Here is a 13,249-nt window from a genome sequence, read left to right as displayed (position 1 = left end):
TTACCCTATCTGTACAATCAGGTCATTGAATGGATAAGGATCTTTCTTGTCTTTGTAATCAGAGAACCCAGCCTTTGAATCCAGGCTTAATAGCCTGGTGACTCTGAGCAGATGGCCGCCTCTCAGTTTTCCCATCTGTCCAATGGGTTTTGTCAAGCCTGCTAGGCCAGGATAATAAGATCCTGGGATCTCTGAGCTCCACACTAGGCCTCTTCCTCTCCAGAGGGGTGACCATCTTGTAAAGTCTGAGAAACCCACTGGGGCAGTGGTAGGACTGAACCCAAATTGTAGTTTAGGCACTTTACAGTTTACGGTGTATTTTTTGTCCATCCATTTCTTCATCCAATATTCCCTACAACCCTGAGTGCACAAAAGTTACACTGTAGGATGTCTCCATTTTACAGATGAGAAGACTGAGGAGAGGGGAGGTGACTGGCCCAAGGTCACACAGCAAGGAAAGGAAGGACTAGAGAAGGGGAAACCTCAGAATCTGGACCTAGTTCTTGTCCATGCCTAATCCAGGAGAGCAAATGTCAGCCACTCTGAGGTGAGCACCCCACACCCTCATGCCTTCAAGTTACCCACATCAGACCCTGACAGGGTAGCAGGCAGCACAGGCTGCCCTCCTGAAACAGAGATGTTCTGTTCTCTGTGAGCTGTGAACTGGCTTCCAGCCCAGGACAAACCAATCAGGCCCTAAACCCCACCCACTCCCAGCTGCAAAATAGCTGTCTGAGGCCAGAGCCAGTGGGCCTCCTGGAGAATAAACAAGCCCTCTGGCTGGGCGGCAGGATCCTTGGATCCCATCCCCTTCAGTCTGGGGCATGACAGGGACCTGGGTGAATCACCGCACTTCCTCAGGCCTCATTTTCTCCATCTGTGAAGTGGGGGGATTGGGCAAGACCAGGGATGGCAAACGGGTGTCGTCTGGCCGGTGGAAGTCCTGATCTGCCCTCCGAAGCCTGCCTCCCTCTCTGTGTACTGACCATGCATCCAGGCACCCAGGCTGAAAACCTGCAAGATGTCCTTGAACTTCCCCAGAGGCCCCAGATCCACTCCCCTCATCTCTCTCTAATCTTCTTCTTCTTTCTCCCTCCACCTTCCCATCCTCATCCCAGTCTCCATCCTCTCTCCCCCTGGACAGTTGTAACAGTATCCTCAGTGGTCCTCCTGCAGCCACTTGGGCCCTTTTATCCATCCTCCACAGAGAGGCTAGAGGGACCTTTGCAAAATGTAAAATAATGCCAGTTCCTGCTTAACAGAGCCCAGTGGCATCCCATGACTCTCCAGCTAACCCCCATCCTGCCCATCGCTGGAATCTACAAAGCTCTGTGGGGTCAGGCCTCTGCCCACCACTCTAGCCTCACCTTACTCCCCAGTCTCCATGTTCTCTGAGTTCCAACAACACTGACTTCCTTTTAGTTCCTCAGCCATTCCAAGCACTTTCAAGTTCCCCTAGAAGCACGCCTGGCCACAAGGATTCAGGTACAGGTGATTTGCTGAAGAAGAGATCATGAGAGAAACCACAGGAAGGGGAAACAGGACAGAGAAGGGAAGGAAACCAATGTACAATTTCAGATCAAGGCTCAGCCTCTGCCTGATCACGTGGGGAATGCTGGAGGGTATTTTTACACCTCCTGAGGCACTGCAGGCCTCTGCAAAAGCCTGCCACAAAAAGCAGGGTCCAGGAACCCTAGGGCAGTGCTTGCTTGGAGGAGGGTTGCTGGGGTGGGCCCACAGAAGATAATATTCTATATTACAAATATATAGAATGCTCTCACCACTAAATTATAAATTTTTAAAACTCCAACTTAGAAATAGGTAAAGGATCTGAATGAGCATTTCTCCAAATAAGATGCACAAAATTCTAATAAGGACATGAAAAAATGCTCAACCGCATTAGCCATCAAGGAAACACGAATCACAACCACAATGAGATCTCACTACACATTTACTAGGATGGCTAAAATTTAAAAGTCCAGGGGGCTTCCCTGGTGGCGCAGTGGTTGAGAGTCCGCCTGCCGATGCAGGGGACACGGGTTCGTGCCCCGGTCCGGGAAGATCCCACATGCCGCGGAGCGGCGGGGTCCGTGAGCCATGGCCGCTGAGCCAGCGCGTCCGGAGCCTGTGCTCCACAACGGAAGAGGCCGCAGCAGTGAGAGGCCCGCGTACCGGAAAAAAAAAAAAAAATTTAAAAGTCCAATAATAAACGTTGGCAGGATGTGGAGAAATTGGAACCCTCATACATTGCTGGGGGAATATAAAACAACACAGCTGCCTTGGGAAACAGTTGGGCAGGCCTTCAAATGGTTAAACATCCAGTTACGATATGACCCAGCAATTCCACTCCTAGATATACACCCCAAAGAAACAAAACCATATGTCCACACAAGAATTTCTACATAAATGCTTATAGCAGAATTATTCATCATAGTTAAAAGAAAGAAGCAACCCAAATATTGGTCAACCAATGAATGAATAAACAAAATGTAGTATATCCATACAGAAGGATGTGCTTCAGCCATAAAAAGGAATGAAGTCACTTCCTAACTTATTCTCTGAAGCAAGCATTATCTTGATACCAAAGCCAGATAAATATATCACAAGAAAAGAAAACTACAGGACAATATACCTTGTGAGTATAGATGTAAAAATCCTCAACAAGATACTAGCAAACCAAAGACAATAGCACATTAAAAGAATTATGCAGTGTGACCAAGTGGGATTTATCCCAGGTATGCAAGGGTAAAGATAAGAAAATCAATCAATGTAATATACCACATTAATAGCATGAAGGGAGAAAAACACGATCATCTCAGTTGTCTCAGAAAAGACATTTGACAAAATCCAACAGCTTTCATGATTAAAAACAAAACAAACAAACAAACAAAAAAAAAACAAGAACAACAAGAAAAAATACTACTCTGAAAACAAGGAATAAAAGGGAACTTATTCAACATGATAAATGGCATTCATGAAAAACCCACAACTAAGATCAAACTCAATGGTGAAATACTGAAAGCTTTCTCCCTAAGGTCAGGAGCAAAACAGGATGACTGTTTTCACCACTGCTATTCAGCATTGTACTGGAAGTTCTAGACAAGAAAATTAGATAAGAAAAACAAATAAAAGGAATCCAATTAGTCAAGAAAAAGAGCAGTTACCCTGCAAAAGAAAGAAAAGGCATCCAAACTGGAAAGGAAGGAATAAAGTTGTTTCTATTCACAGATGGCACGATTCTGTGTAGAGAAAATAAGAAATAATCCCCAAGAAAGATACTAGAGCTAATAAACAAATTCAGCAAAGTTGTGGGTTACAAGATCAACACACAAAAATCTGTGTTTTTACACACCAGCAATGAACAATCTGAAAAGGAAATTAAGAAAGCAATTTCATTTCCAAAAGCATCTGAAAGAATAAAATACTTAGTAATAAATTTAACCAAGGAGGCGAAAGACATTGTATTCATAGGTAGGAAGACTTAACATTGTTAAAATGTCAATACTATCCAAAGGGATCCTCAGATTCAACATAATCCCTATCAAAATTCCAACAGCCTTTTTTTGGGGCAGAAATAGAAAAGCCGATCCTCAAATTCTTATAGAATTTCAAGAGGCCCCCCAAGTAGCCAAAACAACTTGAAAAAGAAAAACAAACTTGGAGGACTCTCAGTTTCCAATTTCAAAACTTACTACAAACCTACAGTAATCAAAAGAGTGTGGTACTGCCATGAGAATGGACATCTAGACACATGGAATCAAAATAAACCCATAGGTCTACAGTCAATTGATTTTCAACAAGGCTCCCAAGTCCATTCAATGGGGAAAGAGTAAGTTCTTAAACAAATGGTGCTGGAACAACCGGATTTCTTCAGGTAAAAGAATGAAGTTGGACCTCTGCTTCATGCCATATACAAAAATTAACTCAAAACGGATCAACAACCTAGATTTAAGAGATAAAACTATAAAACTCTTAGAAGAAAACATAAGGGTAGATCTTCATGAGCTTAGATTTGGCAGTGGGTTCTTAGATATGATACCAAAAGCATGAGCAACAAAAGTAAAAGTTGATAAATAGGACTTCATCAAAATTAAAAACTGTACATCAAAGGACATTATCAAGAAAATGAAAAGGCAACCTACAGAATGGGAGAAAATATTTACAGATCTTATATTTGATGAGGGTTTAATATCCAGAATATATAAAGCACGGCTACAACTCAGCAAAAAAAGACAAGCAACCCAATTTTAAAATGGGTAAAGAACTTGAATAGACATTGCCCCAAAGAAGATATACAAATGGCTAACAAGCACATAAAAAGATGCTCAACATAATTAGTCATTAGGGAAATGCAAGTCAAAACCACAATGAGACACCACCTCACACCTACTCACACCTACTAGGATGTGTATAATCAAAAAAGCAGAAACTAACAAATATTGGTGAGGATGTAGAGATTTGGAACCCTTGTACCTTGCTGGTGGGAATGTAAAATGGTGCAGCCCCTGTGGAAACGATTTTGGTGGTTCCTCAAAAAGGTAAACATAGAATGACCCAGCAATTCCACTCCTAGGTATATACCCAAAAGAATTGAAAACAGGGCCTCAAACAGATACTTGTACACCAATGTTCACAGGAGCATTATTCTTAATAGCCAAAAGGTGGAAATAATCCAAATGCCTATCAAAACGTGGTATATACATACAATGGAATATTTTCCAGCTGTAAAAAGAATGATGTTCTGGTACATGCTACAGTATGGATGATCCTTGAAAACATTCTGCTAAATGAAATAAATCAGACAAAAAGGACCAATGTTGTATGATTCCATGAAATATCTAGAATAGGCAAATTCATAGAGACATAAAGTAGGTTAGAGTATATCAGGGGCTGGGAGGAGGAAGGAATAAAGAATTAGTATTTAATGGGTCCAGAACAGGCAAATGTATAGAAACAGAAATTAGATTAGTGGTTACTTAGGGCTGGGAGTGTGGAGTGGGAGGAGGTGAATCCCTAAAGAGCAAAGGGTTTCTTTTTGAGGTCATGAAAATGTTCCCAAATTGACTATGGTAGAGGTTGCACGTATCTGTGAATATAGTAAAACTATTGATTTGTATACTTTAAATGGGTGAATTGTATGGTATGTGAACTATATCTCAATAAAGCTTTTTCTTTTCTTTAAACAAACAAACGAACCAAAACAGATAGAAGCCAGAGGAGGGACGCACAGAAACAAAAAATGATCGTAGGGAATCTAGTGTAGCCCTGACAACTTCTGCTTACAAGCTCTTTCCTGTCTCAATACCTGGAATGTCCTTCCCCTTTGTTTTCAATTAGTTAAGCCCTCTTTATCCTTCAGATATCAGCCACAGGGTCAGGCTTTCCTGGTCACTCTGAAGGAGTCAAAATTCCCTTTTATAAAGACCATGTAGTTCTCTTTCATAGCACTTATCTCAATTGCCATTTTGCAATATTTTGTCAATGCTCATATCCCCCACTAAACTGTGAGTTTCACAAGAGCAGGAACTGAACCTGCCTGTTCAATGTATCCTTGGCACAGGGAAGAAAATCAACAAAATTTGTTAGACGAATTGATGAATGAATGAATGAATGAAGGCCAACTTTGATTGGTTAGTAGGGTCTGCCTAGAGCACCAGGTTGACTCAGTAAGAAGGAATTCTATGACTGATTAATGATGTCTGCCATGGAGGAGGGTCACTATAGAGATACTAGCTTTGTCCCAAATTTGCCATCCCTGAATTACAGAGGGCCATCCCTCAGGGTCCCCCATCAGAGGGCACTCTAGAAACAGTCTCATCTCCGCCAGCTCCCAGGAGGAGAGTGCAGTTGTCATCCCAGCTGGCCTTGATAATCAATCACACAGCCATGCGGTGCCATTAGGATTTGTCACTGAGCCACATCCAGGTGCACCAGGCAGGAGCAAGCAAGCTCATTTGCATTTCATCTGCATGGAAATTTGCATACGCCTCCACAGCTCTGTCTCCTTGCAATTTTCAAGTTAAAATGTCATTATTACTCCTGTGAAGCCTGTTATTTCTTGATTTCATTCTCCCTGCTCCTCTAACCTGACTCCCTCCTAAGCCTCAGACACTCAAGCCTGGGCTGGAGAAGGAAATGGTTTGAGCTTTGGTTCTGCTGCTGATTCACTTGTGAGTTCCCTCTGTGGGCCATGTCTGTGCCACTAGGCACAGGGACAGGGATGGTCCTATGGGAGCTGCCGTTTAAGCAGTCACAGGAGGGCTGCCACAAACTTAGCCACTCAGGACTGTCCCCATGAAGCCTCCAATTCCCCACCTCTAAGCCTTTGACCTTGCTGTGCCCTCCTCCTGGAAAAGCCTTCTCCCTTTCCTACAGGGTGAATGTCCAACATCCGCCCCTTTCGTTCTCTGCTTATACCGTGTCACAGCCCCTCAGTCGTAAACCGGTTGGATGAAAAGATAGACATGTGACCCAAGCTCACCAATAAGCTTCCTTTTCCAGGATTTGGATTTGGGAATCAGAGATGCTAGGCAGTTTCTGAACTGAGCATGTGTAAACTTGAGTTCAGAGGGCCACTGTGTCCAGCTGTGTACATAGAAAGCAGAAAAGTCGTCCTGGGGGTGGAGGACCAAAGCTGATGCACCCAGAGCCAGCCTCAAGAGACCGAGAGGTAGCAAAGGCCCTGGCTCCCGGTCTAGCCCCCATCCCTAAGCCCCAACCCTGAGGCCTGGCTGCCCCTGCTCAGTACTGCTTCGAGCACTCACCACCTCTGCTCCCTGTCTCTTTTCATGCTTCAGCAAGCCCTAGGGCCCTGTGTTCCTTGAAACTGGGATGAAATAATAGAAGATGAAATGTGAGTTCAAGGATCCCAAAAGGAAGTTTTTTAAAAATAAATTTATTTATTTGTTTATTTAATAAATAAAATTTATTTATTTATTTATTAATTTAGCCTGCGCCAGGTCTTAGTTGTGGCACGCGGACTCTTAGTTGCCGCATGTGGGATCTAGGTTCCTGACCAGGGATCGAACCTGGGCCCTCTGCATTAAGAGCACAGAGTCTTACCCACTGGACTACCAGGGAAGTCCCCCAAAAGGAACTTTTGAGGGAAAAGAATTTGATACCTGACGTCTCAAAAAAAGAGCATAGAAGTTGTTGTGAAGATAGAGAGCAGAACTTAAATGACTTTCTTTTTTGGTGTTTATACCGAGAAAAGGGGGCATCATTAATTTCTTTAGAAACAGGAGCTATGACTTTTTCTTTCTTTTTAAAAAATTTTTATTGAGGTATCATTGATTTACAATATTATATGTTTCAGGTGTATAACATAGCTGTTCACAATTTTTAAAGATTGTACTCCATTTATAGTTAGTATAAAATATTGGTTATATACCCTGTGCTGTACAATATATCCTTGTAGCTTATTTATTTATACATAGTAGTTTGTACCTCTTAATCCTCTATGCCTATCTTGCCCCTCATCCCTTCCCTCTTCCCACTGGTAACTGCTTGTTCTCTACATCTGTGAGCCTGTTTCTTTTTTGTTATATCACTAGTTCGTACATCTTTTAGATTCCACTTCAATAATATCATACAGTATTTGTCCTCTGTCTGACTTATTTCACTTGCATAATACCCTCCAAGTCCGTCCACGTTGTTGCAAATGGCAAAATTTCATTTTATTTATGGCTGAGTAGTATTCCAGAGATGCATGTGTTGCTCAGCATCGGAGGGCTATAAATGGGAGGTGGCATCGTTATTGATGATCCATTTGCAAGGGACTCTGAACCCTGAGAGACCTCTGCTGGACCACCTCAGTGGAAGGAGATGGGGCCCCAGGTTCAAGTCCCAACTTGGCCACTGGTTTACCGTGAGACCCCAGGCAAGTCCCTCCCATTCTCTGGGCCCCAGATTCTCCTCTGGTTACTGGGGAGAGTATCAGATGGTGGAGGAGGTGGAAGTCTGGAATCATCTGGATCAGGGAGCTGTTGCTAATCTACCTGGAGGCTGGCCTGGTTCTCACATCTTGCCCCTGAATCTCAGCAACCCTGATCTCAATGATTCTTCCTCTGAAATCTGTTCATGACCATGTAACCCAGGGGTGCCCTTGGCCTCTTAAAGGGGCCCTATTTCTACCATCTGCTCTCCAAGGGTCTCTGCTCTGTGGGTCCAGCCCAGGATCCCAGCTCCACCCTCCAGCCCTCAACACATAACCACATCCTGTGGCTCAAGGAAGCATTTCCCAGCTGGTTTTGTCTCAACATTTCCCTACCTGCTTGGCCAACCATCCTGCAAAGCTGGGGTCACCAGGGCTGTTGTGTGCGTGGAGGTGGTTGCTCTTGTTTCCTTCGTTGTTTGTAAGAAAAAGGCTTAGCAGCTCTGGCTGTTAATATGTTCCCGCTGAGGAAGAGACCCAGGATTAGCTCTGGAAGAAGATATAAGACTGAGCATGAGCTGGGTTTGACCAGAATAGGCATGATGTCTGAGGGAGGGGTCTGAGCCATATGGGTTCCCAGTGACCGCGCCGATGCTGCCTTGAACCAGGAGATCTTGGGCCCAGACCCCACTAGAGGGCCCTCACACCACGTGTATGGGGCGGGTTGCATTTCCCAAAGGCGGCTGCGAGAGCCTCTACCATCTCATATGCTTTTCTTTTCTTTCTTTTTTTTAAAAAAAAATATGGAAATTAAAAAAAAAATTTATTTACTTTTGGCTGCGTTGGGTCTTCGTTTATGCGCGCGGGCTTTCTCTAGTTGCAGCGAGCGGGAGCTACTCTTCGTTGTGGTGCACGGGCTTCTCATTGCGGTGGCTTCTCTTGTTGTGGAGCACGGGCTCCAGGCAGGCAGGCTTCAGTAGTTGTGGCACGTGGGCTTCAGTAGTTGTGGCTCGCGGGCTCTAGAGTGCAGACTCAGTAGTTGTGGCTTGCGGACTTAGTTGCTCCACGGCATGTGGGATCTTCCCGGACCAGGGCTCGAACCCACATCCCCTGCATTGGCAGGCGGATTCTTAACCACTGCACCACCAGTGATGCAAGGTTCACTCTAGGTTGACAAAATCAAGGCACTTAGTTGAGTGAAATCACGAGGGTCAGCAAAGGTCAGTATCTTCATTCCTTAGGCTCCAGTTAGTCTGGTGGTTGAGTGCTCCAGGGGGTTGGATCCTGCAAAACAACTCAAAAATGTGCTTCAAGCTGATCTCTACCTTTGAAACAGAACTGGGAGTCTTCACGATTGACTTATTACCTTTGCTATAGTTACTTCTTTTGCCCGATCACTGTCATTTGTTCCTGCATTCTTTGTTCTTTTTAAAATCATTAATTACTGAGACCTATTCTTTGTTTCCACGTGAAGACCTATAGGAGGCTACAGTTCACCTTTCTCCCAATCATCAGTAAAGAGAACACAGAGGGGTTCTGAAATTCACACTCTGATTCTTAATTTAAGCTGTTTCAGCACATGTTACACTTTCTCTTATTGCCTCGTATTCTACTTCTGCAAAATACCATGTAGTCTGGTTTAACCCCATCCTTTCCTTATAACTGTCTTGCTAACGTCTTGGAACTCAGCCACCATACTGTAACGCAGTCCACGACTGTCCAGATAGAAGGGACCACCGGGAGGGGCCCTATGTAGATGCTTTGGCGACAGCCCCGCTGAGCCTCTAGCTGACAGCCAGCATCAACCTCCAGACGTGCAAGTGAGGATGCTTCCATGTGATTCCAGCCTCCAGCCACTGAATCAGCCTTCGAGTATTCCCAGCTGATAACATGGATGGGGACAAACTGTCCCTAATTGTGCCAAGTCCAAATTCCTGGCCCACAGAACGAGGGAGCATCGTAAAATGCTTGAATTAGACCATGAAGTTTTGGGTGGTTTGTAATGCTGAGAGTGTACGAGAGCAGTGGCCTTGCTAGAGGGTGCCCACCCAAAGTCCTGAGACCTCCCCCACCGTGTGGGTCTCATCTCCCTCTCCTTACTGAACCTCACCCAGAACATCCCCTCTTATTCAGGTGAAGAAACAGGTGCAGGGGGACCAGGGACTTGCCCAGGGTACCACAGACTTCAGTGGCTAGCTGCCCTGCTGCGGGGAAGCTCTGATTAAACAAGGTCTCTTAGAGCAATTGCAAATGACAGCCATGGGGTTGGTCCACTGCCTGTTTTTATAAATAAAGTTTTATTGTACCACAGCCACGTCCATTTATTTCCATATCTCCTGTGGCTGCTTTAACACTGCAAGGGCACAATCAAGTATGGGCCACAAAACCTGAAATATTGACTGAGCTCTGCCCACCAAAGCAAAAGCCAGCTGAACCCACCACCAGTCCCTCCCATCAGGAAACTTGCACAAGGCACATAGATAGCCTCATTCACCAGAGGGCAGACAGCAGAAGCAAGAAGAACTACCATCCTGCAGCCTGTGGAACAAAAACCACATTCATAGAAAGATAGACAAGATGAAAAGGCAGAGGGCTATGTACCAGATGAAGGAACAAGATAAAACCCCAGAAAAACAACTAAATGAAGTGGAGATAGGCAATCTTCCAGAAAAAGAATTCAGAATAATGATAGTGAAGATTATCCAGGACCTGGGAAAAGCAATGGAGACAAAGATCAAGAAGATGCAAGAAATGTTTAACAAAGACCTAGAAGAATTAAAGAACAAACAGAGATGAACAATACAATAACTGAAATGAAAAATACACTAGAAGGAATCAATAGCAGAATAACTGAGGCAGAAAAACAGATAAGTGACCTGGAAGACAGAATGGTGGGATTCACTGCCGTGGAACAGAATAAAGAAAAAATAATGAAAAAAAAGAAGACAGCCTAAGAGTCCTCTGGGACAGCATTAAATGCAACAACATTCGCATTATAGGGGTCCCAGAAGGAGGAGAGAGCGAGAAAGGACCCGAGAAAATAATTGAAGAGATTATAGTCAGAAACTTCCCTAACAGGGGAAAGAAGATAGCCACCCAAGTCCAGGAAGTGCAGAGAGTCCATACAGGATAAACCGAAGGAGAAACACACTGAGACACATAGCAATCAAATTAGCAAAAATTAAAGACAAAGAAAAATTATTGAAAGCAGCAAGGGAAAAACAACAAATAACATTCAAGGGAACTCCCATAACATTAACAGCTGATTTCTCAGAAGAAACTCTACAAGCCAGAAGGGAGTGGCATGATATACTTAAAGTGATGAAAGGGAAGAACCTACAGCCAAGAGTACTCTACCCGGCAAGGATCTCATTCAGATTCGACAGAGAAATCAAAGGCTTTACAGAGAAGCAAAAGCTAAGAGAATTCAGCACCACCAAACCAGCTCTACAACAAATGCTAAAGGGACTTCTCTAAGTGGGAGACACAAGAGAAGAAAAGGACCTACAAAAACAAACCCAAAACAATTAAGAAAATGGTAATAGGAACATATATATCGATAATTACCTTAAACGTGAATGGATTAAATGCTCCAACCAAAAGACACAGGCTCACTGAATGGATACAAAAACAAGACCCATATATATGCTGGCTACAAGACACCCACTTCAGACCTAGGGACACATTCAGACTGAAAATGAAGAGATGGAAAAAGGAAATCAAAAGAATGCAAATGGAAATCAAAAGAAAGCTGGAGTAGCAATAAAATACTCTCAGATAACATAGACTTAAAAATAAAGAATGTTACAAGAGACAAGGGAGGACACTACATAATGATCAAGGGATCAATCCAAGAAGAATATATAACAATTATAAATATATATGCACCCAACATAGGAGCACCTCAATACATAAGGCAACGGCTAACAGCGATAAAAGAGGAAATAGCAGCACAATAATAGTGGGAAACTTTAACACCTCACTTATACCAATGGACAGATCATCCAAACAGAAAAGTAATAAGGAAACACAAGCTTTAAATGACACAATAGGCCAGATAGATTTAATTGATATTTATAGGACATTCCACCCGAAAACAGCAGATTACACTTTCTTCTCAAGTGCGCACGGAACATTCTCCAGGATAGATCACATCTTGGGTCACAAATCAAGCCTCAGTAAATTTAAGAAAACTGAAATCATATCAAGCATCTATTCTGACCACAACAGTATGAGATTAGAAATCAATTACAGGGAAAAAAACGTAAAAACCACAAACACATGGAGGTTAAACAATACGTTACTGAATAACAAAGAGATGACTAAAGAAATCAAAGAGGAAATCAAAACATACCTAGAGACAAATTACAATGAAAACACGATGATCCAAAACCTATGGGATGCAGCAAAAGCAGCTGTAATAGGGAAGTCTTTAGCAATACAAGCCTACCTCAAGAAACAAGAAAAATCTCGAACAATCTAACTTTACACCTAAAGGAACTAGAGAAAGAAGAATAAACAAAACCCAAAGTTAGCAGAAGGAAAGAGATCATAAATATCAGAGCAGAAATAAATGAAATAGAAACAAAGAAAACAATAACAAAGATCAATAAAACTAAAAGCTGGTTCTTTGAGAAGATAAACAAAATTGATAAGCCATTAGGCAGACTCATCAAGAAAAAGAGGGAGAGGACTCAAATCAAGAAAATTAGAAACAAAAAAGGAGAAGTTACAACAGACACTGCAGAAATACAAAGCATCCTAAGAGACTACCACAAGCAACTCCATGCCAATAAAATGGACAACCTGGAGGAAATGGACACATTCTTCCAAGACTGAACCAGGAAGAAATAGAAAATATGAACAGACCAATCACAAGTAATGAAATTGAAACTCTGATTAAAAATCTTCCAACAAACAAAAGTCTAGGACCAGATGGCTTGACAGGTAAATTCTATCAAACATTTAGAGAAGAGCTAACACTCATACTTCTCAAACTCTTCCAAAAAATTGCAGAGGAAGGAACACTGCCAAACTCATTCTATGAGGCCACCATCACCCTGATACCAAAACCAGACAAAGATACTACAAAAAACCAAAATTACAGACCAATATCACTGATGAATAGAGATGCAAAAATCCTCAACAAAATACTAACAAACAGAATCCAACAACACATTAAAAGGATCATACACTATGATCAAGTGGGATTTATCGCAAGGATGCCAGCATTCTTCAATATATACAAATCAATCAATGTGATACACCATATTAACAAACTGAAGAATAAAAACCATATGATCACCTCAATAGATGCAGAAAATGCTTTTGACATAATTCAACACCTATTTATGATAATAACTCTCCAGAAAGTGG

At 42.7% G+C, this 13,249-nt stretch overlaps 1 non-coding gene across 1 annotated transcript; it reads right to left on the bottom strand.

The window, feature by feature from the left end:
* Nucleotides 1–7,007: 7,007 nt before the first annotated feature.
* TRNAK-CUU (transfer RNA lysine (anticodon CUU)) lies at nucleotides 7,008–7,080 on the bottom strand. Its single transcript has one exon. It is a non-coding gene; the product is annotated as a tRNA-Lys (tRNA).
* Nucleotides 7,081–13,249: the final 6,169 nt, after the last annotated feature.

Source organism: Globicephala melas, chromosome 15 (genome assembly GCF_963455315.2).
Source record: "Globicephala melas chromosome 15, mGloMel1.2, whole genome shotgun sequence".
Classification (NCBI taxonomy): domain Eukaryota; kingdom Metazoa; phylum Chordata; class Mammalia; order Artiodactyla; family Delphinidae; genus Globicephala; species Globicephala melas.
This window is presented reverse-complemented; position numbering and strand designations above follow the sequence as displayed.